General features: G+C 44.5%; 1 long non-coding RNA gene across 1 annotated transcript; it reads left to right on the top strand.

Moving 5' to 3' along the window:
* The first annotated feature begins 322 nt into the window (after positions 1–322).
* Positions 323–22027, top strand: LOC123123021 (uncharacterized). The gene is made up of 3 exons (XR_006460446.1): positions 323–615; positions 20990–21070; positions 21378–22027. It is a non-coding gene; the product is annotated as an uncharacterized lncRNA (long non-coding RNA).
* The last annotated feature ends 5595 nt before the right edge of the window (positions 22028–27622 follow it).

Here is a 27622-nt window from a genome sequence, read left to right as displayed (position 1 = left end):
AAGAATATTTTGCAAGCAAAGTTGCATGCAAAGCCTTCCTTAAGCACTATCATGAGAAGTCAACAACCAAATTTACTTTAGACTGATACCAACAACAGTGAACCTGGCAGAGCAGGTAGTAAGAAAAGTTAAATGTAGAGAATTGTCGCCGGCAGCAAAGTCCTCTTGAATCAATTAAAAAGAAAAAGGGTATACAAGGTTTGTTCATCACCTAAGCTGCTGCATGCTGGTTCGAACATGATCAGTGTCTGATCTTATTAAATTGTTGCATGTCTAGTGGAGCCTGAGGAGGCTGGATTCCCACTTAGGGTTCTTGCTCACACAATATCGAATGACATTCTGAATCACACGAGTACTTCAACCAACCAGTTCCTGGCACCAAGTCATATAATGCATGTAAAACTTATGTTTCCTTCTACTTCTCTTTCCATACACCCCTGTTTTGATGAACAGAGAAGATGATGAATATTGTAGTTTGTAGTGAAGTCTGATATATTCCAGCTTTACCAAAACATGCACCATATGTGAGCTTTACCAAAACATGCACCATATGTTACACAGCAGTTTGGTCTTAATTCTCTTCAAGGATTTTCTGGAATGTCGCCATTTGGGCAGGTAATGGGCATTCTTTTAGTTTCTTGAAAAAACAGTACAATTTGTACTTTGGTGTCACTACATATCGGTGTGTCGATAGATGCAGGAACAATCACATGTTCATCTTCAGCAACCTCATCTACAACAACCACCCTTTCATGGAGGTCCTCAAGAGCACCAAGTGATTCTACATTTATGCATTACTCTATGGTTGGTTATACCTGTGTTGTCCTTCCCAAGGGATTTTACTCCACTCATTTCTTCAACAGTTGCTAGGGTAGGACTTTAAGTGAGCATTGAGTTCATATCCTTACATACCCCTCTAGAATAAGTTCTCTCCATGGGAGATATTCATGTAGGTGATGTATTCGGTTGAGTGACTGTAATCAGAATTACATAGCATGAGCTCATTTGACAACTTTCCTGTTGGCTAATTTTCTTAAGAAGGCAAAATGATGATAACTAGTTTTCGTCGTGTTTTGGTGCAGGCCCCCCTCCAGATGTCCAGTCATTGCAGTTTCTTAGCAGCAATTCTCAGTTGGGCCACCAGACCACCGATCAAGGCCAGTACTCCATCGCCGTATGGGATTTCCTGTGATGTAGCATGTGTTTATGCCAGAATATAGAATCTCAAATGCCCTAGCTGTAAATTATGTATTCAAAATAATGTAGAAGCTAAGCTATTCTCCCTGGCTCACCTTGTTTATATTAATGAAACTATGGTGCTTTGGTAAAACTTGGACCAAACATTTTTAGCATGGTTGAAAGTTTACATCGCGTCGAAAGCCATGAAGAATGCAGTTGGCACTAGTTGTGACTGGAAAATAGCATCGTGTGTGTGGACCGCGGATTAGTTTCGACGTGTGGAATGCACATTAGTTTTGACATTTCGAGATCGAAAGAAACATGGACCATAGCTAAATGTTCGTCTACAAAGAAGGTATGCTTTTTTAGAAAGGAACCAGTCTACTGAGTGCATCATCTTAGCGATCATTTGGTAAGAAGAGAAAGAACACAATCTTTCACTGGTATATGTGATGGATTATTAGGTAGGCGGCGTCATATATCTTGTGCTAAACCTTAAAGGCTGAAAAACCCTATCTCAATGCTGACGTGAGAATCAATTGATAGTACTAATGCAAACTGTCAATACAAGCTTTTGTCAAGAAACTTTCTGGTGTGCAATTGGGGCATTCTATCTAAATTATTATTAACTGCTCACTGTCATAGGTTAAATGATTGAGAGAGCGAATAAGCCAAAAGACCAGAATAGAACTATCTACACGCAGATAAATCTTAATGGGATAAATGGTTATCTCTGGACAAGTTCAGTAATAGGTTTGAGTAAATAGATCTGCTATTATAGTTTTTGAGGGATGGTATATGGATGGTACCTTTATGATTGAGTCTGCTGAGATATAGATAGATATATCTTTCACGAGAATTGAGTTGTTGCGATAATGGTTGGTGAGGCTCCTAAAAAAATAAACCAAAGTTTTAAAAAAAGGACATTGTGTTATAACAAGAGCCAATTGAATGTTTGGCGCTAAAAATTCAAGTCTTGAACAAAACATGTATATAATAAATGTTATAACTGTGCGCGCCAGCTCTTGGAATATGAATAGATTTCAATGTCTTACATGTTCACTCTTTAATCTTTATATTGTTCTCTACGATGTCCTAGTTCTTCTATACCTAGTCCGCGAAAATGCTACCTTCTCCTCAAGAATTGTAGTTGCATGCGCCAAACCCTATTGCCCGAGCGTTGCCAGAGATATAGCAAAGAGGGTTAGGAATGATAGGCAGCGGGAACACTCATGATGTTACCTTCCATGGTTGCGATTTGCGTAAAACGGTATGCATATCTTGCACATAACTCGTAGCTCATGTCTCCTGCCATTGTTGTCCAAATATCATAAAATGTATACTTTTTGCGTTTTCTTGCAGGTGTGGTGCAGTGCCAATAGGGAGTCTGGGAGATCTCTTCTAGCCCCTTGCCATGTTGTACTTAGGCTTACCTGACTACCTGCTCCGTCCATTGCGATCCTCAATGCTTAACTCGTGAGGTCTGATAGTAGCATGTATTGGTGACCGTCATTTTGTTCTCTTTTGAGCTGTATTACAGTCGTCCCAATTGTGGTTGGCAACTACTTTGGTTATTCTTAATACGAGACGAGAGCTAAGAATGACCGTCAACCCTAGGATGATTGCTAGCACAATAGTAACCCAACTCTGCTAAGTCAATAGCGGTGTTACAATAATCAAGTTGTAGAGCACCTGTGCCTAGTAGCTGTATAGCTTGTCATCTTTGACGACATTGTTGTTGATTTTACAACTCCTATGGTTTCTACTCCAACAATTGACGATGGCACGCTGCTGCAAGTCAGCATTTCACATGATGCATGACTTGTGGATTATGCCCCTACTCTTTCTCTTGTACCTTGTCATATCCGACGCCATTACTATTTGCTCACCCTGTTTATATAAGTGAAATATGGAGCACTGGTAACATTTGGACCGAACCTTTCTACTATGTGTGATAGGTTTTGACTCATCGAAAACCACAAACAATGTACTTCCTCCGTCCTAAAATAAGTGTCTTGACTTTGTACTAACTTTAGTACAAAATTGTACTAAGATTGAGACACTTAATTTGGGATGGAGGGAGTAGTTAGTACTAGTTGTGATAGGAAGCAAAATGGCAGTGCAACATTTTGATATCAAAAGAAATGCATATCAAATCTATACTTATCCTTCTAAAAATATTATTCTACAAAGAAGACATGCTTGTGTCTTAGCCTAAAGGAATCAGTCTACTGAGCGCCAAACTGGGACTTGTTTTACAAACAATTGCAGGTGCATTATGCTCTGCTGCTGAAAACTGTACCATATAAGCACACTGTATCTTACACGATTCATAAATCTCATGATCTATTGACGAAAAGGGGTTTCCCCCCTTTTTCAACCCTTTTTCGTCAATAGATCATGATTCAATAGATCTATTACTTTCCAATATGTATACCTATCTAGAAAATGGAATTCATATCAATAAACCATCCATGCATTGTACAAAAAGTGACAGATAGAATTATGTACTACGAGGTAAAGCCTTCGCTGCTGTTAGAAGGGAGAGAGGTATTTGGTGAAATAGTTGTTGTATTGCTTGAGCCTCGTGGGCATATATATAGGAGTATAATAACCAACTTGGAGTACAAGACAAGGTAGAAACAAATCCTAGTCTATCTCGTCTTTCCTAATAATCAATATACTCAACATCCCCCCGCAGTCACGACGGTACCGACGCAGACGGTGAGACTGGAGAAGAATTTGAAGGCAAGCCGACGGACACCCCCCTCCCATAGTCGTAACAGTCGATGCATCGCGGAAGTCGTGGCTGGAGTAAAAACCGACGAGGTTGCTCAAGCAAGGTGGTAGCCCTTTGTGCCGTTTGTCGATGTAGCCGAGAGCGTAGGGTGGTGTAGTCGTGGTCGAGGTAGCCGTGCGAAGAATGCCATGGTCGATGTCGAGTCTGGGTGGCCGGTTTCGAGGAAGTGTTAGAAGGGAGAGACAGGGATTGTTGCGGAATATGATGGTTGTATTATTGAGCCTTGAGGGCGAGTATATATTAAGTACAAGACTTGAGGGCAAGGCGCCCCTCCTGGAGATAAGGTAGGAGGCAGAGAAAAAGACTTATACTCCCCCCGTCCAAAAATACTTGTATCTTTTCCCCACCCCTGCCGCCGCTCCCGCGAGCGGGCCGAGGGAACCCTAGCTTCCCCTCCTCTGGCCTCCTCCTCCCTCGCTGTCGCCTAGGGGTGCCGCCGGGCGAAGCCCGGCTGCGTGGGCGGCGGCCGGGTCGCATCCTCTCCTCCTCGCGGAGCTCCTGGCCGGCGCGGGACGGTGGGCTGCAGGAGGCGTCAGGCTGTGGTGGGGCTTGGCGGCGCAGATCCGGGAGCTCTTGGTGGTGCCGGCGTGTCGGCCCCGCTGGTGCTTCGTGGTGGCGCGGTGGCTGCCTGGTGGGGCGTGCGTGGGCGCGATTCGGCGGCGGTGGCGGCGGATCTGGCCAGGCGCCGCGGGTTGCGGGCGGTGTGTGCGGCGGCTGGGGACCGGCTTCAGGCTCCCGGCGGCTGCGAGGGTTCCTCTCCGCCGCGGGCGTGCGGCGGTGGTGCGGCTCGGCCAGTGGCGGTCCGGCGACCGGGTGGTGGTGGCCGGCGGTGCGCGTGGTGGTGGTGCCTTCACTTGGCGGCGGGGCGGTCCGGTGGTGTTGGGTGGCCGGTGTCGCGACCCCGGCCCAGATCTGGGCCCGTATGGCCCCATCTGGGTCCTAGCGGGCCGGCTACAGCTCGGCCTTGACGCTCTCTGTGCGGGGAGGTAGGGGAGCGGCTTGGACAGGGGCGGCGACGCCGACGGCGTGCCGGCTGCAGTGCGAAGGCGGGAACTTTACGGGCCTCGGAGATCCCGGCCAGGCCTGTTGGCCACGGGCCTGGTATGTTCCTGCTATTGCGTCCGGTCAGCTACCGTCGTTGACGGTGGAGGTGGAGCCCTCCCGCGTGCCGACGGTGCTGCTGCCCTAGTCCCGGCTCCTCTTCTTCATTGTGCAGGCCATGCTTCGTGGTGACGTGGTGAGACAGCGTGGGAAGCTTCTTGACCGGGTTGGCGCTGGGTGGTGGTTGGTTTGGTGGCAAGCTCCGGAGTGCCTGAGGTGGAGGTTGGGATCGAGAGAAATCCATGTTGGCTTGGCCGACACCGACGCGGTGGCGCATGAGGGTGCCGCCCGACCTTCCTGTAGGGCGTCGGGGCTACCCTTCTTCTCTCCTCACCGCGTACCGGGGGAAACCTTTGGCAGCAGCGTCATCATCGTCGCGTCCCTTCTTAGAGGTGTTGATTGGTACCGGCGCTTCGGAGGCTCGGAGCTTGGTGGGCAATCTCCGGTGGATGCAGATGTCTCGAGGCTTCTTCGTTTTTTGTCGATCCGCCATTGTCGGCATTTGTTTCTCGTATATTTTTTCTTTCATTTCTTTTGGGCGTGACTGTGCTGCTTCCACCCCAGCATCTATCGTTGGTTGTCTCAGTTGGTTGCTTTGTCACAAAGCGGGGAAACCTTTTTTCGATAGGAGACAGATTACAAACCCTAGACTACCAAATACATGTATTCCAAATATATCCCTAACAGCTGCTCGCGAATGGAGCAAAACCGTGCATCTACTCAATCATTCTTCTTACAGGCCGCCGACCCGACCAACTGCAGGTTTGCTCTGCTTCATTTTGACGATGCTAAGAAGATCGCCAAAGAGCGAGTCTTCTGGCCTGCTTGCTTTATTCTGTTGCTTCCGGGAAAGTGATGGAGTTGCTCCATTCGTTTTTGAGAAAGTTCATCTGCACTAGTATACACATATGCGGCGTTCAGTTGAAGAGGGCGGTGAGGTAGAGCTATTGCACAAGGATACTGGGCTCGGGGAGGATGTTGACCTCGGAAACAATGAACGTCGCCGGCGGAGGGGTGCTCTGGACGCCGTTTAGGTTATCTTAGCGAAGTACAATCTGAAAGACGACGAGTGGCTAAGTAAATTGTATGCGGATAGAGAAACACGGGCCTTTTCTTATGGGAGTGATATATTCTCACTGACCTAGACTTTCGCACTACTTTATATATGAAGCAACACATAAAAATACATGAACGAAAGATACAATATGGCGAGAGACTCCCTTACAAAGAAGATCGAAAGATACAACAAAAAACCTAGAACAAGCCTAAGATCTCGCCGAGGCCCGACCGAGGACTCCTGAACTCCACGACAACGTCCCCAAGAGGGTGACATCGCCGCTACCGAGTCCGAAGAAACATAATTTTTTTTCATCCGAAGCCCTAGGACAAGGATGAGAATGACAACAACGTCTTCAAGAAGCAAGTGGCACCCACAGGAGCCACTATCGCAAGTGCCAGAAACACGAGCTTTCGCTCGGAAACTCACTTGCACCACTGAGAGGACTTCCAGTCACCACCGCAGTGAGGGTCGACCCATCACTGCCAGAATAGACCAGAGCTTCCAGCCACCACATCCCTCGCCGCTCGCACTGCCAAGAGGTGAAACCACCATCTCTACCATGAAGCCTGTCGGAAAGCCAACTGTGAAGCCCACGAGACTGCCGCCCTGGCATCCATGCCTCTAGTCACTGCCAACCATCCACATCACGCCCCCAACCTCGGTAGTAGAAGGTAAAGGCACCTTTCACTCCTAACCCGACATCAGCCACCAGGTGGGTCGGTATCATCACCGTAGGAAATGCCCATGCCTATGTTCCCAGCTGCTTTTGGTGGACCTGAGGATACAACCCAATGACTATCGACGGCCGCCAAACACGCTCGAATGTCATGTCATCGCCATATCCATATTCTCTATGCTGATCCATCCGATGACACAGCAGCGCCTGGGAAGCGCGACTCGAACCAACGCAATGAACATGCAACAAGCGAGAAGAGCACAACACGAAGGCAACCAATGCGGACCAAATCAGCCCTATGAACCTGCAAGCCATCGGACATCGTCCACCACCACGCACCTGATTCGCGGCCCCTGCCGAAGACATCAACGACCCAACCACGCCGGTACACGTCCGCCTTCGGGTGACCCACGGCGACCCAGATTGCACCGCAATGAAAACAACAACATTGCCGTCCCATCGCCGCCCGGAAGAACACGAGCAGCGCCACCGCGCTGAGTCCGTGTTAAAACACCAGATATGCGCTGCCCACACACTCGCACCCACCACATCACCGCCGCAGCACCTAGTACCGCCCGAGCCACAGCCCATACAAAGCATGGACGAGGAAGCTAGCCCGAGCCATCCATGGCCCTCGCCGCGGGCACCCGCTGACGCTCGAGCAGGATGAAATCACAGCACCACCACATCCACACCCGCGCGCACCACACCACGACCACCACGGCACAGTCCCACTGCCCGAGCACCAAGGCAGAGACCGATGTCCAGAGCCCGCGCCGCCAACCGCACCGACCACCTCTGCCCCGCAACATGCACCACCTACCACCTCGTCTGTCGCGCAGTCACCACGCTTTCACCTCCTAGCTCTAGCGCGCTGCCGCAAGGCACGCACCAAGGCCACCACGCAAGGAGGCGAGAAGACCCCTCTGGTGCCAGCCAGGCTTTGCCTGATCGCGCCCTCTGCCACCAGCGAGGGAGGGGGAGGGGAGAGTCTCCAATATCTTCAGGGTGATATTCTCTGTGTAGATATTGCAGCCACACTCCAAAGTGAACATGGATGCCATCATGACAGATGTTCTTGAGATAAACAATATTGAAGAACTTCCACCACAATATATTTGAAACGAAAATACTAACATGCAAACATTCCCTGGTAGGGGAATGGCAAGCGAATGATTTTGGAGCATTTTAGGTGGTAGGAGATGGCAAATTCTGCCCGTTTTTGCCACAAATTTTTCTTCCTTTTTAGAAATTGCCATGTGTACCAGAAGAAATTGTCATGCGTCTCTGATGAAGAAACTGTGAGCAAAAACGTTCGCAAATGCCACCCCTCTCGGTGAACATTCGCCAACTATTGCGGTCCTTTGGAAAAATATGATGAAAGGATGCTCAGAGTGAACCTCCAAAGGAGAACTATGGTTTTGCTGTTGTGGATGAAGATCACAAGTTCACGGTGTCTAAATAGCACAACTCGCTGTATCAGACTTCATATAAAGTGGCAGCAAAGGCTGCAGAGAACGTTGAAGGTCAAAGATTTTTGATCAGCTCGTGGAGCAAGTTGAACTTCTTCTACAAGTTAAGTTGCATGACAACCCTTCCTTAAGCACTATCGTTAGAAGTCAACAGACAAATTTGCTTCAGAACGATACCAGCAACAGTGAACCTCGCAGAGCAAGTAGTTAAAAAAAAGTAGAGAATCGTCGCCGGCAGCAAAGCCCTCTTGAATCAAGTAAAAAGGAAAAATGTAGACAAGGTATGTTCCAAGGTTTTTAATTTCGGAAACAAAATAATTTTGGACCTCGCTGAAATATGCGAAAATTCAAAAATTATTTCGGATTTTGAGATTTCAAATTTCACTTAATTTTAATGAATTCTGACATAATTTAAATTCATTTTAAAATCAGTTTGAAAATGCCTCGAAATTCTAGGGTTAAAAATATTTCGGACCCCACTCAAATTTGTGAAATTTCGGAAATTCCGTTGAAAATTTTAACCCTGGTATGTTCATCACCTAAGCTGCTCCATGCTGGATTGAACGTGATAAGTGTCTGATCTTATTTAATTGTTGTAGGTGAAGGAAATATGCCCTAGAGACAATAATAAAGTTGTTATTTATATTTCCTTGTATCATGATAAATGTTTATTATTCATGCTAGAATTGTATTAACCGGAAACTTAGTACATGTGTGAATACATAGATAAACAAAATGTCCCTAGTATGCCTCTACTTGACTATCTCGTTAATCAAAGATGGTTAAGTTTTCTAGCCATAGACATGTGTTGTCATTTGATGAACGGGATCACATCATTAGAGAATGATGTGATGGACAAGACCCATCCGTTAGCTTAGCACTATGATCGTTTAGTTTATTGCTATTGCTTTCTTCATGACTTATACATGTTCCTATAAGTATGAGATTATGCAACTCTCGAATACCGGAGGAACACTTATTGTGCTATCAAACATCACAACGTAACTGGGTGATTATAAAGATGCTCTACAGGTGTTTCCGATGGTGTTTGTTGGGTTGGCATAGATCGAGATTAGGATTTGTCACTCCGTGTTTCGGAGAGGTATCTCTGGGCCCTCTCGGTAATGCACATCACTATAAGCCTTGCAAGCAATGTGACTAATGAGTTAGTTGCGGGATGAGGCATTACGGAACGAGTAAAGAGACTTGCCGGTAACGAGATTGAACTAGGTATGATGATACCGACGATCGAATCTCGGACAAGTAACATACCGATGACAAAGGAAACAGCGTATGCTGTTATGCGGTTTGACCGATAAAGATCTTCGTAGAATATGTAGGAACCAATATGAGCATCCAGGTTCCGCTATTGGTTATTGACCGGAGATGTGTCTCGGTCATGACTACATAGTTCTCGAATCCGTAGGGTCCGCACGCTTAACGTTCGATGAAGATTCGTATTATGAGTTTATGTGTTTTGATGTATCAAGGTTGTTCGGAGTCCCGGATGAGATCACGGACATGACGAGGAGTCTCAAAATGGTCGAGACATAAAGATTGATATATTGGAAGGTTATATTCGGACACCGGAATGGTTCCGAAGTGTATCGGGTATTTTCCGGAACCCGGAGGTTACCGGAACCCCCTGGGGATTAATGGGCCACAATGGGCCTTAGTGGAGAAGAGAGAGGGCCGGCCAGAGGTGGCGAACACCCCCCTTGCCTAGTCCGAATTGGACAAGGGGAGTGGGCGGTGCCCCCCTCCTTCCTTCTCTTCTCTCCTCTTTCCCTTCTTCTCCTACTTGGACTAGGAAAAGGGGGGATTGATTCCTACTTGGACTAGGAGTCCAAGTAGGTCTTTCCCCATGGTGAGCCCCCTCCTAGGGCCGGCCTCCTCTCCTCCCCCCTTTATATACGTGGGAAGGGGGCACCCCAAAGGCACATCAAAGTTTTTCTTAGCCATGTGCGGTGCCCCCCTCCACGGTTACACACCTCGGTCATATCGTCGTAGTGCTTAGGCGAAGCCCTGCGCCGGTAACTTCATCATCACCGTCGCCACGCCGTCACGCTGACGGAACTCTCCCTCGGCCTCAACTGAATCAAGAGTACGAGGGACGTCATCGAGCTGAACGTGTGCTGAACACGGAGGTGCCGTACGTTTGGTGCTAGGATCGGCCGGATCGTGAAGACGTACGACTACATCAACCGCGTTGATATAACGCTTCCCCTTTCGGTCTACGAGGGTACGTGGACACACTCTCCCCGCCCGTTGCTATGCTTCTCCTAGATAGATCTTGCGTGATCGTAGGATTTTTTTTGAAATTACTGCATTCCCCAACAGTGGCATCCGAGCCAGGTCTATGCGTAGATGTTATATGCACAAGTAGAACACAAAGAGTTGTGGGCGATAATAGTCATACTGCTTACCAACATGTCATACTTTGATTCGGCGGTATTGTTGGATGAAGCAGCCCAGACCGACATTACATGACCGCGTTCATGAGACTGGTTCTACCGACGTGCTTCGCACACAGGTGGTAGTGGGTGTCTGTTTCTTCAGTTTTAGTTGAATCGAGTGTGGCTAAGCCCGGTCCTTGTTGAAGGTTAAAACAACACACTTTACGAAAAATCATTGTGGTTTTGATACGCAGGTAAGAACGGTTCTTGCTAAGCCCGTAGCAGCCACGTAAAACTTGCAACAACAAAGTAGAGGACGTCTAACTTGTTTTTGCAGGGCATGTTGTGATGTGATATGGTCAAGACGTGATGATATATAAATTGTTGTATGAAATGATCATGTTTTGTAAAAGTTATCGGCAACTGGCAGGAGGCTTATGGTTGTCGCTTTATTGTATGAAATGCAATCGCCATGTAATTGCTTTACTTTATCACTAAGCGGTGGCGATAGTCGTAGAAGCAATAGTTGGCAAGACAACAACGATGCTTCGATGGAGATTAAGGTATCAAGCCGGTGACGATGGTGATCATGACGGTGCTTTGGAGATGGAGATCAAAGGCACAAGATGATGATGGCCATATCATATCACTTATATTGATTGCATGTGATGTTTATCCTTTATGCATCTTATTTTGCTTAGTTCGACGGTAGCATTATAAGATGATCTCTCACTAAATTTCAAGGTATAAGTGTTCTCCCTGAGTATGCACCGTTGCTACAGTTCGTCGTGCCGAGACACCACGTGATGATCGGGTGTGATAAGCTCTACGTTCACATACAACGGGTGCAAGCCAGTTTTGCACACGCAGAATACTCGGGTTAAACTTTACGAGCCTAGCATATGCAGATATGGCCTCGGAACACTGAGACCGAAAGGTCGAACGTGAATCATATAGTAGATATGATCAACATAGATATGTTCACCATTGAAAACTACTCCATCTCACGTGATGATCGGACATGGTTTAGTTGATATGGATCACGTGATCATTTAGATAACTAGAGGGATGTCTATCTAAGTGGGAGTTCTTAAGTAATATGATTAATTGAACTTTAATTTATCATGAACTTAGTACCTGATAGTATTTTGCATGTCTATGTTGTTGTAGATCAATGGCCCGTGCTACTGTTCCTTTGAATTTTAATGCATTTCTAGAGAAAGCTAAGTTGAAAGATGGTGGTAGCAACTACACGGACTGGGCCCGTAACTTGAGGATTATACTCATTGCTGCACAGAAGAATTACGTCCTAGAAGCACCGCTAGGTGCAAGACCCACTGCAGGAGCAACACTGGACGTTGTGAACGTCTGGCAGAGCAAAGCTGATGACTACTCGATAGTTCAGTGTGCCATGCTTTACGGCTTAGAACCGGGACTTCAATGACGTTTTGAACGTCATGGAGAATATGAGATGTTTCAGGAGTTGAAGTTAATATTTCAAGCAAATGCCCTGATTGAGAGATATGAAGTCTCCAATAAGTTCTATAGCTGCAAAATGGAGGAGAATAGTTCTGTCAGTGAACATATACTCAGAATGTCTGGGTACCACAACCACTTGACTCAACTGGGAGTTAATCTTCCTGATGATAGTGTCATTGACAGAGTTCTTCAATCACTGCCACCAAGCTACAAAAGCTTTGTGATGAACTATAATATGCAAGGGATGAACAAGACTATTCCCGAGCTCTTCGCGATGCTAAAGGCTGCGGAGGTAGAAATCAAGAAGGAGCATCAAGTGTTGATGGTCAACAAGACCACTAGTTTCAAGAAAAAGGGTAGAGGGAAGAAGGGGAACTTCAAGAAGAACGGCAAGCAAGTTGCTTCTCAAGTGAAGAAGCCCAAGTCTGGACCTAAGCCTGAGACTGAGTGCTTCTACTGCAAAGGGACTGGTCACTGGAAGCGGAACTGCCCCAACTATTTGGCGGATAAGAAGGATGGCAAGGTGAACAAAGGTATATGTGATATACATGTTATTGATGTGCACCTTACTAATGCTCGTAGTAGTGCCTAGGTATTTGATACTGGTTCTGTTGCTAATATTTGCAACTCGAAACGGGGACTACGGATTAAGCGAAGATTGGCTAAGGACGAGGCGACGATGCGCGTGGGAAATGATTCCAAAGTCGATGTGATCGCTGTCGGCACGCTACCTCTACATCTACCTTCGGGATTAGTTTTAGATCTGAATAATTGTTATTTGGTGCCAGCATTAAGCATGAACATTATATCTGGATCTTATTTGATGCGAGACGGTTGTTCATTTAAATTAAAGAATAATGGTTGTTCTATTAATATGAGTAATATCTTTTATGGTCATGCAACCTTGATGAGTGGTCTATTTTTGCTGAATCTCGATAGTAGTGATACACATATTCATAGTATTGAAGCCAAAAGATATAAGTTTAATAATGATAGTGCAACTTATTTGTGGCACTGCCGTTTGGGTCATACTGGTGTAAAGCGCATGAAGAAACTCCATGTTGATGGGCTTTTGGAATCACTTGATGCTTGCGAACCATGCCTCATGGGCAAGATGACTAAGACTCCGTTCTCCGGAACTATGGAGCGAGCAACAAACTTGTTGGAAATAATAGATACAGATGTATGCGGTCCGATGAGTGTTGAGGCTTTGATACGTCTCCAATGTATCTATAATTTATGAAGTATTCATGCTATTATATTATCCTTCTAGGATGTTTTATATGCATTTATATGCTATTTTATATGATTTTTGGGACTAACCTATTAACCTAGAGCCCAGTGCCAGTTTCTGTTTTTTTCCTTGTTTTTGAGTATCGCAGAAAAGGAAAACCAAACGGAGTCCAATTGACCTGAAACTTGACGGAGCTTATTTTTGGACCAGAAGAAGGCCATGGAGTAAAAGAGTTGGGCCAGAAGAGTCCCGGGCTGCCCACGAGGGTGGGAGGCGCGCCCACCCCCTGGGCACGCCCCCTACCTCGTGGACAGCCTAGAGATCCCCCTGACTTGTTCCCGACGCCAAAAGCTCTTATATATACACAAACCCCCAGAACATAACCTAGATCGGGAGTTCCGCTGCCGCAAGCCTCTGTAGCCACCGAAAACCAATCTAGACCTGTTCCGGCACCCTGCCGGAGGGGGGAATCCTTCACCGGTGGCCATCTTCATCATCCCGGCGCTCTCCATGACGAGGAGGGAGTAGTTCACCCTCGGGGTTGAGGTATGTACCAGTAGCTATGTGTTTGATCTCTCTCTCTCGTGTTCTTGAGGTGGTACGATCTTGATGTATCGCGAGCTTTGCTATTATAGTTGGATCTTATGATGTTTCTCCCCCTCTACTCTCTTGTAATGGATTGAGTTTTCCCTTTAAAGTTATCTTATCGGATTGAGTCTTTAAGGATTTGAGAACACTTGATGTATGTCTTGCATGTTCTTACTTGTGGTGACAATGGGATATCACGTGATCCACTTGATGTATGTTTTGCTGATCAACCTGCAGGTTCCGTGCCCTCGTGAACTTATGCATAGGGGTTGGCACACGTTTTCGTCTTGACTCTCCGGTAGAAACTTTGGGGCACTCTTTGAAGTTCTTTGTGTTGGTTGAATAGATGAATCTGAGATTGTGTGATGCATATCGTATAATCATACCCACAGATACTTGAGGTGACATTGGAGTATCTAGGTGACATTAGGGTTTTGGTTGATTTGTGTCTTAAGGTGTTATTCTAGTACGAACTCTATGATAGATCTGACAGAAAGAATAGCTTCATGTTATTTTACTACGGACTCTTGAATAGATCGATCAAAAAGGATAAGTTTGAGGTGGTTTCGTACCCTACCATAATCTCTTCGTTTGTTCTCCGCTATTAGTGACTTTGCAGTGACTCTTTGTTGCATGTTGAGGGATAGTTATATGATCCAATTATGTTATTATTATTGAGAGAACTTGCACTAGTGAAAGTATGAACCCTAGGCCTTGTTTCCTAGCATTGCAATACCGTTTACGCTCACTTTTATCATTAGTTACCTTGCTATTTTTATATTTTCAGATTACAAAAACCTATGTCTACCATGCATATTGCACTTGTATCACCATCTCTTCGCTGAACTAGTGCACCTATACAATTTACCATTGTATTGGGTGTGTTGGGGACACAAGATACTCTTTGTTATTTGGTTGCAGGGTTGCTTGAGAGAGACCATCTTCATCCTACGCCTCCCACGGATTGATAAACCTTAGGTCATCCACTTGAGGAAAATTTTCTACTGTCCTACAAACCTCTGCACTTGGAGGCCCAACAACGTCTACAAGAAGAAGGTTGTGTAGTAGACATCAAGCAGTTTCTGGCGCCGTTGCCGGGGAGGTGAGTGCTTGAAGGTATATCTTTAGATCTTGCAATCGAATCTTTTTGTTTCTTGTTTTATCACTAGTTTAGTCTATAAAAGAAAACTACAAAAAATGGAATTAAGGGTACCTCATATGCTTCATCTTTTTAATGTATTTCGTGAAAATGATGGGAAGGAAAATTGTGCCAAAGTGTTAGAAGAAGAATGCATTAGAATGTTTGGCACTAAATCTTTGAATGATGAGCATGCTTGCAATGTTATTAGTATGAACTCTTTGAATATCCATAGTACTAATGATGATTGCACTAGTCATGATGAAAATGTCTCTTATAAGCATGTCAATTTTTGTGGAATACATAGAGCTTGCAAGTACACACCAAATAGGGAAGATAGATTTTGGAAGAGGCATAAGTATTTGGAAACTAAATGGTTGCAAGAAAGGCTTGATGATTGTGCTGAAAGATTTAATATTTATCGCCATCCTTGTGAACTTTGCAATGAACATGGTCATTTAAAGCTCCAATGCTATTTGTTTCATGATCAAATCGTGTCCAAAAATTGTGATAACTTGATTACCCTTGAGCATCATAAAGAGCTTAGTCTTCTTTTGGGGTATGAAGAAATGAAACGTATAACTGAGGGTATTCCAAAATTTAATCTTGATAGATTTCTTGATTTTGATCTAGAAGAAATTTTTATGTATTGTGTGGTGAATTGCATTGAAAATCCTTATATTGCCAATTACATAAAGACAAGAAAACAAATAGAAGATGAAGAGAATACTAATGAAAGGGAAGATACTTCCCAATATCCTCCTATTATTTCTTATGATGAATCAGGTAACGAGGAGGAGCTTTCTATTCAACCAATCTCATTAATAAGGAGCTCAAAAAAGAGGGTTAAACCCACACATGATGTGAAGAATAAAAAGAAAAGACGGAGAAACAAAGGTATCCCACCCAAATGATGTTGCTCCTATTACTTATTGTGATGATGATAATTGCTATACTATTCGTGCTATACATACTATTAATGGTGAGAGTGATTATGCTTATGATATGAAAAGGCCCAAGCTTGGGGATGCTATGTTTGATGAGAATGACATGTTTGAGAATTTATTTGCTGCAATTAATGTTTGTCCGAAGCTTGGGGATGCTATGTTTAATGAAGATGATATTTTTAGCCTCCGACGGATTGATAAACCTTAGGTCATCGACTTGAGGGAAATTTGCTACTGTCCTACAAACCTCTGCACTTGGAGGCCCAACAACGTCTACAAGAAGAAGGTTGTGTAGTAGACATCAGCGGCGGGTATCGTTATTTTCTGACCTTCACAGATGATTTGAGCAGATATGGGTATATCTACTTGATGAAACATAAGTCTGAAACATTTGAAAAGTTCGAAGAATTTCAGAGTGAAGTGGAAAATCATCATAACAAGAAAAGAAAGTTTCTACGATCTGATCGTGGAGGTGAATATTTGAGTTACGAGTTTGGTCTTCATTTGAAACAATGTGGAATAGTTTCGTAACTCACGCCACCTGGAACACCACAGCGTAATGGTGTGTCCGAACGTCGTAACCGCACTTTATTAGATATGGTGCGATCTACGATGTCTCTTACTGATTTACCGCTATCGTTTTGGGCTTATGCTTTAGAGACGGTTGCATTCACGTTAAATGGGCACCATCTAAATCCGTTGAGAAGACACCTTATGAAATGTGGTTTGGCAAGAAACCAAAGTTATCGTTTCTTAAAGTTTGGGGGCTGTGATGCTTATGTGAAAAAGCTTCAACCTGATAAGCTCGAACCCAAATCGGAGAAATGTGTCTTCATAGGATACCCAAAGGAAACCGTTGGGTACACCTTGTATCACAGATCCGAAGGCAAGATATTCGTTGCTAAGAATGGATCCTTTCAAGAGAAGGAGTTTCTCTCGAAAGAAGTGAGTGGGAGGAAAGTAGAACTTGATGAGGTAATTGTACCTGCTCCCGAATTGGAAAGTAGTTCATCACAGAAATCAGTTCCAGTGATTCCTACACCAATTAGTGAGGAAGCTAATGATAACTTCAGATCAAGTTACTACCGAACCTCATAGGTCAACCAGAGTAAGATCCGCACCAGAGTGGTACAGTAATCCTGTTCTGGAGGTCATGTTACTTGACCATGACGAACCTACGAACTATGAGGAAGCGATGATGAGCCCAGATTCCGCGAAATGGCTTGAGGCCATGAAATCCGAGATGGGATCCATGTATGAGAACAAAGTATGGATTTTGGTTGACTTTCCCGATGATCGGCAAGCCATAGAGAATAAATGGATCTTCAAGAAGAAGACTGACGCTGACGGTAATGTTACTGTTTACAAAGCTCGACTTGTTGCGAAAGGTTTTTGACAAGTTCAAGGCGTTGACTACGATGATACTTTCTCACCCGTAGCGATGCTTAAGTCTGTCCGAATCATGTTAGCAATTGCCGCATTTTATGATTATGAAATTTGGCAAATGGATGTCAAAACTGCATTCCTGAATGGATTTCTGGAAGAAGAGTTGTATATGATGCAACCAGAAGGTTTTATCGATCCAAAGGACACTAACAAAGTGTGTAAGCTCCAGTGATCCATTTATGGACTGGTGCAAGCCTCTCGGAGTTGGAATAAACATTTTGATAGTGTGATCAAAGCATATGGTTTTATACAGACTTTTGGAGAAGCCTGTATTTACAAGAAAGTGAGTGGGAGCTCTGTAGTATTTCTAATCTTATATGTGGATGACATATTATTGATTGGAAATGATATAGAATTTCTGGATAGCATAAAGGGATACTTGAATAAGAGTTTTTCTATGAAAGACCTCGGTGAAGCTGCTTACATATTGGGCATCAAGATCTATAGAGATAGATCAAGACGCTTAATTGGACTTTCACAAAGCACATACCTTGATAAAGGTTTGAAGAAGTTCAAAATGGATCAAGCAAAGAAAGGGTTCTTGCCTGTGTTACAAGGTGTGAAGTTGAGTCAGACTCAATGCCCGACCACTACAGAAGATAGAGAGAAAATGAAAGTCATTCCCTATGCTTCAGCCATAGGTTCTATCATGTATGCAATGCTATGTACCAGACCTGATGTGTGCCTTGCTATTAGTATAGCAGGGAGGTACCAAAGTAATCCAGGAGTGGATCACTGTACAGGGGTCAAGAACATCCTGAAATACCTGAAGAGGACTAAGGATATGTTTCTCGTTTATGGAGGTGACAAAGAGCTCGTTGTAAATGGTTATGTCGATGCAAGCTTTGACACTGATCCGGATGACTCTAAGTCACAAACCGGATACGTATTTATATTGAACGGTGGAGCTGTCAGTTGGTGCAGTTCTCAGCAAAGCGTCATGGCGGGATCTACGTGTGAAGCGGAGTACATAGCTGCTTCAGAAGCAGCAAATGAAGGAGTCTGGATGAAGGAGTTCATATCCGATCTAGGTGTCATACCTAGTGCATCGGGTCCAATAAAAATCTTTTGTGACAATACTGGAGCAATAGCCTTGGCGAAGGAATCCAGATTTCACAAGAGAATCAAGCACATCAAGAGATGCTTAAATTCCATCCGTCATCAAGTGTCGGAAGGGGACATAGAGATTTTCAAGATACATACGGATCTGAATTTTTCAGACCCGTTAACTAAGCCTCTCTCACGAGCAAAACATGATCAGCACCAAGACTCCATGGGTGTTAGAATCATTATTATGTAATCTAGATTATTGACTCTAGTGCAAGTGGGAGACTGAAGGAAATATGCCCTAGAGGCAATAATAAAGTTGTTATTTATATTTCCTTGTATCATGATAAATGTTTATTATTCATGCTAGAACTGTATTAATCGGAAACTTAGTACATGTGTGAATACATAGACAAACAAAGTGTCGCTAGTATGCCTCGACTTGACTAGCTCATTAATCAAAGATGGTTAAGTTTTCTAGCCATAGTCATGTGTTGTCATTTGATGAACGGGATCACATCATTAGAGAATGATCTGATGGACAAGACCCATCCGTTAGTTTAGCACCATGATCGTTTAGTTTATTGCTATTGCTTTCTTCATGACTTATACATGTTCCTATAACTATGAGATTATGCAACTCCTGAATACCGGAGGAACACTTAGTGTGCTATCAAACATCACAACGTAACTGGGTGATTATAAAGATGCTCTACAGGTGTTTCCGATGGTGTTTGTTGGGTTGGCATAGATCGAGATTAGGATTTGTCACTCCGTGTTTCGGAGAGGTATCTCTGGGCCCTCTCGGTAATGCACATCACTATAAGCCTTGCAAGCAATGTGACTAATGAGTTAGTTGCGGGATGATGCATTACGGAACGAGTAAATAGACTTGTCGGTAACGAGATTGAACTAGGTATGATGATACCGACGATCGAATCTCGGGCAAGTAACATACCGATGACAAAGGGATCAAAGTATGTTGTTATGCGGTTTGACCGATAAAGATCTTCGTAGAATATGTAGGAACCAATATGAGCATCCAGGTTCCGCTGTTGGTTATTGACCGGAGATGTGTCTCGGTCATGTCTACATAGTTCTCGAACCCGTAGGGTCCGCACGCTTAAAGTTCAATGACGATTCGTATTATGAGCTTATGTGTTTTGATGTACCTAAGGTTGTTCGGAGTCCCAGATGAGATCACGGACATGACGAGGAGTCTCGAAATGGTCGAGACATAAAGATTGATATATTGGAAGGTTATATTCGGACACCGGAATGGCTCCAAAGTGTATCGGGTATTTTCCGGAGTACCGGGAGGTTACCGGAACCCCTCGGGGGATTAATGGGCCACAATGGGCCTTAGTGGAGAAGAGAGAGGGCCGGCCAGAGGTGGCGTGCGCCCCCCTTGCCCAGTCCGAATTGGACAAGGGGAGGGGGCGGCGCCCCCCTCCTTCCTTCTCTTCTCTCCTCTTTCCCTTCTTCTCCTACTTGGACTAGGAAAGGGGGGGATTGATTCCTACTTGGACTAGGAGTCCAAGTAGGACTTTCCCCATGGCGCGCCCCCTCCTAGGGCCGGCCTCCTCTCCTCCCCCCTTTATATACGTGGGAAGGGGGCACCCCAAAGGCACATCAAAGTTTCTCTTAGCCGTGTGCGGTGCCCCCCCCTCCACGGTTACACACCTCGGTCATATCGTCGTAGTGCTTAGGCGAAGCCCTGCGCCGGTAACTTCATCATCACCGTCGCCACGCCGGCGTGCTGACGGAACTCTCCCTCAGCCTCAACTGGATCAAGAGTACGAGGGACGTCATCGAGCTGAACATGTGCTGAACACGGAGGTGCCGTACGTTCGGTGTTAGGATCGGTCGGATCGTGAAGACGTACGACTACATCAACCACGTTGATATAACGCTTCTGCTTTCGGTCTACGAGGGTACGTGGACACACTCTCCCCGCCGTTGCTATGCTTCTCCTAGATAGTTCTTGTGTGATCGTAGAATTTTTTTTGAAATTACTGCGTTCCCCAACAGTAGGTCTAGTGGAGTCTGAGGAGGCTGAACTCCCACTTAGGGTTGTTGCTCCCACCATATCGAATGACATCTCGAATCACAAGAGTACTCCAACCAACTAGTTCCTTGCCCCAAGTCATATAATGCAGGTACAACTTATATTCCTTCTACTTCTCTTTCCATACACCCCTGTTTTGATGAACAGAGAAGATGATGACTATTTGTAGTTTGTAACTAAGTCTGATATATTATAGCTTTACCAAAACAGGCACCATATGTTACACAGCAGTTTGGTCTTAAGTCTCTTCAAGGATTTTCTGGCATGTCGCCATTTGGCCAGGTAATGGACATTTTTTTATTTCTTGAAAAAAATACAAGTTGTACTTTGCACTCACTGCAAATCGGTGTGTCGGTAGATGCAGGAACAATCACCTGTTCATCTTCAGCAACCTCATCTACAACAACCACCCTTTCATAGCGGTCCACAAATGCACCAGGTGATTCTACATTTATGCACTACTCTATGTTTGGTTACACCCGTGTTGTCCTTTCCAAGGGATTTTACTCCACTTATTTCTTCAACAGTTGCTAAGGTAGGACTTTAAGTGAGCATTGAGTTCATATCCATGAATACCCCTCTAGAATAAGTTGTCTCCATAGGAGATATTTATGTAGGTGATGTAGTCGGTCAAGTGACTGTAATCAGCATTACATCGCATGAGCTCATGCGACAACTTTCTCGTTGGCTAATTTTCTTAAGAGGGAAAAATGATGATAGCTAGTTTTCATCGTGTTTTGGTGCAGGCTCCCCCTCCAGATATCCAGTCATTTCAATTTCTTAGCAGCAATCTTCAGCTCGGCCACCATAACACGGATCAAGGCCAGTACACAATCCCAGTATGGCATTTCCTGTGATGTAGCATGTGTTTATGCCAGAATGTAGAAACTCGACTATCCTAGCTGTCAATTATGTAACGAAAAATACTGTAGAAACTAAGGTATCCTCACTGGCTCACCTTGTTTATATTAATAAAAATATGGAGCGTTGGTGAAACCTGGACCAAACCCTCCTACTACTATGGGTTAAAGGTTACCGCGTGTTGAAAGCCATGAAGCATGCACTTGGTACTAGTTGTGACAAGAGAATGACATCTTCGGAGCGGAATGCGCATTAGTTTCAACATGGGGAAAGCACAATAGTTTCGTCATTTCGAGATCGAAAGAAACGCGGACCAAAGCTATGCTTATGCTTTGAAGATATTCTTCTACAAAGAAGACATGCTTTTGACTTGGCTGAAAGAAATCAGTCTACTGAGTGCAACATTTTAGCGGTCATTTGGTAAAAAGAGAAAGAACGCAATCTTTCACTGGTAACGTGTGATAGGTCAATAGGTAGCTCGCGTCATATATCTTGTGCTAAACCTGAAAGGCTGAAACCGTACCCTATCTCAGATGCTGACGTGGCAATGGTAAGGGGGTGGGGGCAGTGATCTCCAATTAAATTCGATTTATGCAAAGTAAAGACAGGAAAATTTTCAATCAATTGACAACACTAATGCAAATTGTCAATACAAGCTTCTCTCCAGAAACTTTCTGGTGGGCAATTGGGGACATTCTATCTAAATTATTATCAACTACTACTCACTATCATAGGTTAAATGACCGAGAGAGCAAAAAAACCGAATGACCAGAATAGGAATATCTTCTGGTAGAAAAATCTTAATGAGATATATGTTTATCTCTCGACAAGTTCAGTAACAGATTTGAGTAAATAGACCAGGTATTATAGTTTTGGAGGCATGGTATATGCATGGTACCTTTATGATTGAGTCCGCTGAGATAGATATATCTCAATTGGTTGGTGAGGCTCAGAAAAAGACAAAATGAAGTTTAAGAGGATAAAAAAAACATTTGTTATAACCAGAGCCAATTGAATGATTGGCACTAAAAATTCAAGCCTTTAACCAAAAATGCATATAATAAATGTTATAACTGCACGTGCCAACTCTTGAAATATGAATAAAGTTCAACCTCTTACATATTCACTCTTTGATCTTGATATTGCTCTCTACCATGTTCCAGTTCTTATATAAGTAGTGTTTTCGTTGCTACCTTCTCCTCAAGAATTGTACCTGTATGCGCCGAACACTATTGCTCGAGCATTGCCAGGAAAATGGCAAAGAGGGTTAGGAATGATAGGCAGCGGGAACACTCACGATGTTACCTTCCATGGATGCAAATTATGCAAAATGGTATGGATATCTTGCACATGGCGTGTAGCTCATGTCATCCCGCCATTCTTGTCCAAAATATCATAAAATGTATAGTTTCTGCAGCTTCCTTGTAGGTGTGGTGCAGCACCAAGTGGCAGGTTAGAAGTTTTCCTGGCCGGCGTTGTGATGTTGTACTTAGGCTTACCTAACAGCAGTGGCGGCTTCAGGAATTTGCAACCGGATATTCATGTGTATTCATTTTGCCAAAATCATTGCTGTTTTTTTAAAAACTGTCACTCTTTTGCCAAAATTAACAGTGTTTTGTAAAAATCATGGGTATTCACATAAAGAGCCAATAATACCCCTAGCGCCGCCCCTGCCTAACAGCGTCCCTCGTCCAGCCCGATCCTCACTGCTAACTCATGTGCTCTGATAGTAGCATGTATTGGACACCGTCTTTTGTTGTTGTTTTTTGAGCTAGATTACAGTCATCCCAAGTGATCTTGGCAACGCACCTCAGTTACTCTTAATCCGTGGCCAGAGCTAAGAATGACCGTTAACCCTAGCATGATATTTTAGCACAACAGTAACTCAAGAATGCTCAGTCAATAGCAGCGCGTGTACAATCAAGTTGCAGAGCACCTCTGCCTATAGTAGCAGTAGATTGTCATCTTCGACGACATTACTGGTTATTTTACAACTCTTCTGATCCATGCTACAAAAATTGGAGATGGTTTGTGGCTCCAGGTCAGCATTTCACAGGAGACATGACTTGAGGATGCATACTCTTTCTCTAGTACCTTGTAAGAGCATCTCCAACATGCGCGCGATATTAGCGCCGTGTTGGAAAAATTCTATTTTTTGTGCGCGCGCAGCCGCTCCGAGTGCTTCAGCGGAGGCGCAAAAAACGTGCGCGTGGCATAAGTGGTTCAGCGTGGAGCGAAACGGCATCGCGCGCCGCTTATTTCGTGTGCCCGCTCCCACGCGCTACACACTCGAGCGTCCGCGTCGCACTGCCGCCACCCTCTCCGTCCGCCCTGCCCCGCGCCGCCGCCGGCGAATTCGCCCGATGGACGGTCGCGCCGACATCCCCTCACCCCTTCCTACACCCGCGATCCCTCCGCCGCCGCCGGCGCAAACCCTAGCCCAGGGAGCTTTGGCTTCGCCTCCGCCGGTGCTCCTCCAAGCACCGGTCTCGTGCGCGGCCTTTTCATGGCGCCACGGACGACCTCGGCGGGTGAACTATCTTGTTGTATCTACCTATGCTATGACTATCTATGTTGAACTATCTTGTTTTTGCGTACATATGTGTATCACGCGCTGTATTTTAGCGCTTCTGCTGGAGCAGCGCGCGCAATTTTTTGCAGCGGCCGCTGGAGCCAGCGCTCTACGGCGCGCAAAAAGTAGCTATTTCGGCGCTGTAAACATATTTTAGCGCGCCGCACAGTTGCGCACCTATTGGAGATGCTCTAATATCCGGCGCCATTACTGTTTTTTTTAGAAAACTTCCGATCTATTCATCAACTATCAAGGTAGTACAAAGAACACAAGAAGTAAGAATTAAATCAAGGTCCGTAGACCACCTAGCGACGACTACAAGCACCGGAGCAAGCCGAAGGCATGTCGCCGTCATCGCCCCTCCCTCATCGGTGCCGGGCAAACATTGCTGTAGTAGACAGTCGAGAAGTCGTCATGCTAAGGCCCCATAGGACCAACGCACCAGAACAATAACCGCCATCGATGAAGAGAAGCCTAGATCGGAAGGATCCCACCTACAGACACATAGACGCATACAAAGACCGGATCCATCGAAGACAAACACTGACCTGATCCCATGAGATCCGCCGGAGACACACCTCTACACGCCCTCTAACGACACTTGAAACATCACCGGGACGGGGACTAGGCGGGGATACCTTATTCCATCTTCAAGAAGCCGCCTCCAACTCGTCTTCCCGAGCATGGCATAAACCCTAACAAAACTTAGAAAAAAACACGTAGATACTATATATATTAGTGAAATATGGAGCACGGGTAACATTTGGGCTAAACCTTTCTATTATGGATGGGAGGTTTTGGATCGTCGAAAACCATGAACAATCTAGTTAGTACTGATGTGATAGGTTAATATTACCCTCGGCATAAAACCTGATACCCGAAGCTCGAACCCAAAAAACCCGAACCCGAACCCGAAAAACCCAAACCCGAGCACCTATTCGGGTAGCAATTCCAGAAACGGAGCGGCACGGGGCTCAGGCTACGGTAGCTCAGTTTAATACAATAATACTCTATGTTTGGTTACACACGTGTGTTATCCTTTCAAGGGATTTTACTCCACTTATTTCCTCAACCTTGCTAGGTTAGGACATTAAGTGAGCATTTAGTTCATATCGTCCATACATACCCCTCTAGAATAAGTTCTATCCTTGGAGATGTCCATGTAGGAGATGTAGTGAGTCAAATGACTCTAATCAGCATCCCATTGCATGACATCGCAAAAACACATTACATTGCATGAGCTCATTCGATAACTTTCTCGTTAACTAAATTATCTGAAGAAGGCCAAAAGATAATAGCTAGTTTTTGGAATACCCATTTCTGAGCCCAGGCTCATCTGCACCTGGTCAAATTTTTTTTTACAAAAAATTCTAAAATATCCAATTTTTTTGCATGGTAGATAATTTGGTGCGTGAGGTATGCTTCAAATTTCAAGTCATTTGTACATATGAGTAGCTCTCAGCAAAAAAGACAAATTGGGTCAGAATAGTGCATGAACAGTAAACTTTTTTACAGACACCAAATTTGTCTTTTTTTCCCGAGAGATACTCAGATGTGTAGGCGAGGAGGATTAGGAAGAATGATTCACCGCACTTGATTAAGCTCTCGGCTGGGTCTTATGTACAGTTTACAAGCCGATAGCCAGGGAGATCATGGTGATCCGCTACGTGGGATCATGCGCCACTAACTCTACAGGCGTGCGCCACGATCACATACACACACGGTACGCCCAATACATACACATATACGGTATAGTAGTATAGTATAATCTAACAAGATGTCCAAATGATCTGAAATTCGGAGCGGACCTCAGACACCAAATTATCTACCATGCATTTTTTTTTGAATTTTCTACTATTTGTTTTGAATTTTTTTCTTCAACGCGGGTGCAGATGAGTCTGGGCAACGAATCGCTGCTCTCCTAGTTTTTGCCGCATGTCGCCCCTCCAAATATCAAGTACTTGCAGTTTCTTACCAACAAAATCCTCAACTGGGCCACCAGACCAAGGCCATTATATCATCCCCATATGGGATTTCCTGTGATGTAGCGTTGTGTTTATGCAAAATGGAGAAAATGAGTGCGTTATTCTAGCTGTTAATCATGTAACAAAAAATAATGTAGGAACTGAGCTATCCTCCTTGGATCACCTTGTCTATATATATGAAAGAAAATATGGAGGGTTGGTGAAACCTGGACCAAACCTTTCAGCCATGAAGCATGAACTTGGTACTAGTTGTGACCGAAAAATGTCATTTTGTGCGGAATGCACATTTGTTTCGTCATTTTGAGAGAAAGAAACGCGTACCAAAGCTATGCTTATGCTTTTAAGATGTTTTTCTACAAAGAAGACATGCTTTTCACTTGGCTGATAGGAACCAGTCTACTGAGTGCAACATTTTAGCGATCATTTCGTAAAAAGAAAAAAGAACATTTTAGAGACCGTTTGACCGTACTCAGTAATGCAAACGGTCAATACAAGCTTGTCTCAAGAAACTTTCCGATGAAGATTCGTTGGCAGAAAGACCTTAATGAGATAAAAGGTTATCTCTCAGGAAGTTCCGTAATAGGTTTGAGTAAATTGATCAAGTATGCACAGTTTTTATAAAAGGCATATCCGTAGTACCTTTATTACACTCTCGCGAGAGTTGAGTCGTTTCGACAATGATTGGTGACAGTACATTGTCGAATGACAAAAGAAGTTAGGTTCTTTCCGGAGTGGCAACATTTAGCTTATCATTGATTTGCTATTGATTGAAGAGGTAGCAAATATGATGGGATGGAGATTCGGTGGCTCAAAAAAAGAAAACCCTGAAGTTAAATAGAAAAAAGGACATTTGTACTATAAGCAGAGCAAGTTGACTGATTGACGCTAACAATTCAAGTCTTCAACCGAATATGCATATAATAAATGTCATACCTGCCCGTCCAACTCTTGGATATGAATAGAGTTCAATCTCTTAGTACGTACACACTTTTCTATTGCTCGACCATGCACTTATATAAGTAGTTCTTCCATCGGTTCCTTCTTCTCAAGAATTGTAATTGTATGCATCAACACTATTACTCGAGCACACTGAAAAGGAAATGGTAAAGACTGATAGGAACGATAGGCAACGGGAACACTGACAACGTTATCTTTCATGAATGCGATTTGCGCAACGTGGTATGCATATCTTCTACATAGCTCGTTGTTCAGGTCATTCCGTCATTGTTGCCCAAATATCATCATAAAATGCATACATTTGGTTTCTTTCTTGCAGGTGTGGTGCATCTGCACGGGGAAGCTTTGGAGCTGGTCGAGAGTGTCATGTCATGCTGTACTTAGGCTTACCTAATGGCGTCCCTCTTTTCGTGTGATCCTCAACGCGTAACTCTCCACGTTGACAGTTGCTCGTACTGGTCCTCCATCACCTGCAGCGTTAAAATAATCAATACTGTAGGTACTTGGGCTTAGCTAATGACGTTTCAAGGGCAATTTCGGCGCTCCGCTGCTGAAAACTGTATGTTTATCCGCGAAGGAATTTCAGTTTAGATTTGTGAGCTATGTGTCTAGTTTC

This window comes from Triticum aestivum, chromosome 5D, assembly GCF_018294505.1.
Source record: "Triticum aestivum cultivar Chinese Spring chromosome 5D, IWGSC CS RefSeq v2.1, whole genome shotgun sequence".
NCBI classification, from domain to species: domain Eukaryota; kingdom Viridiplantae; phylum Streptophyta; class Magnoliopsida; order Poales; family Poaceae; genus Triticum; species Triticum aestivum.
This window is presented reverse-complemented; position numbering and strand designations above follow the sequence as displayed.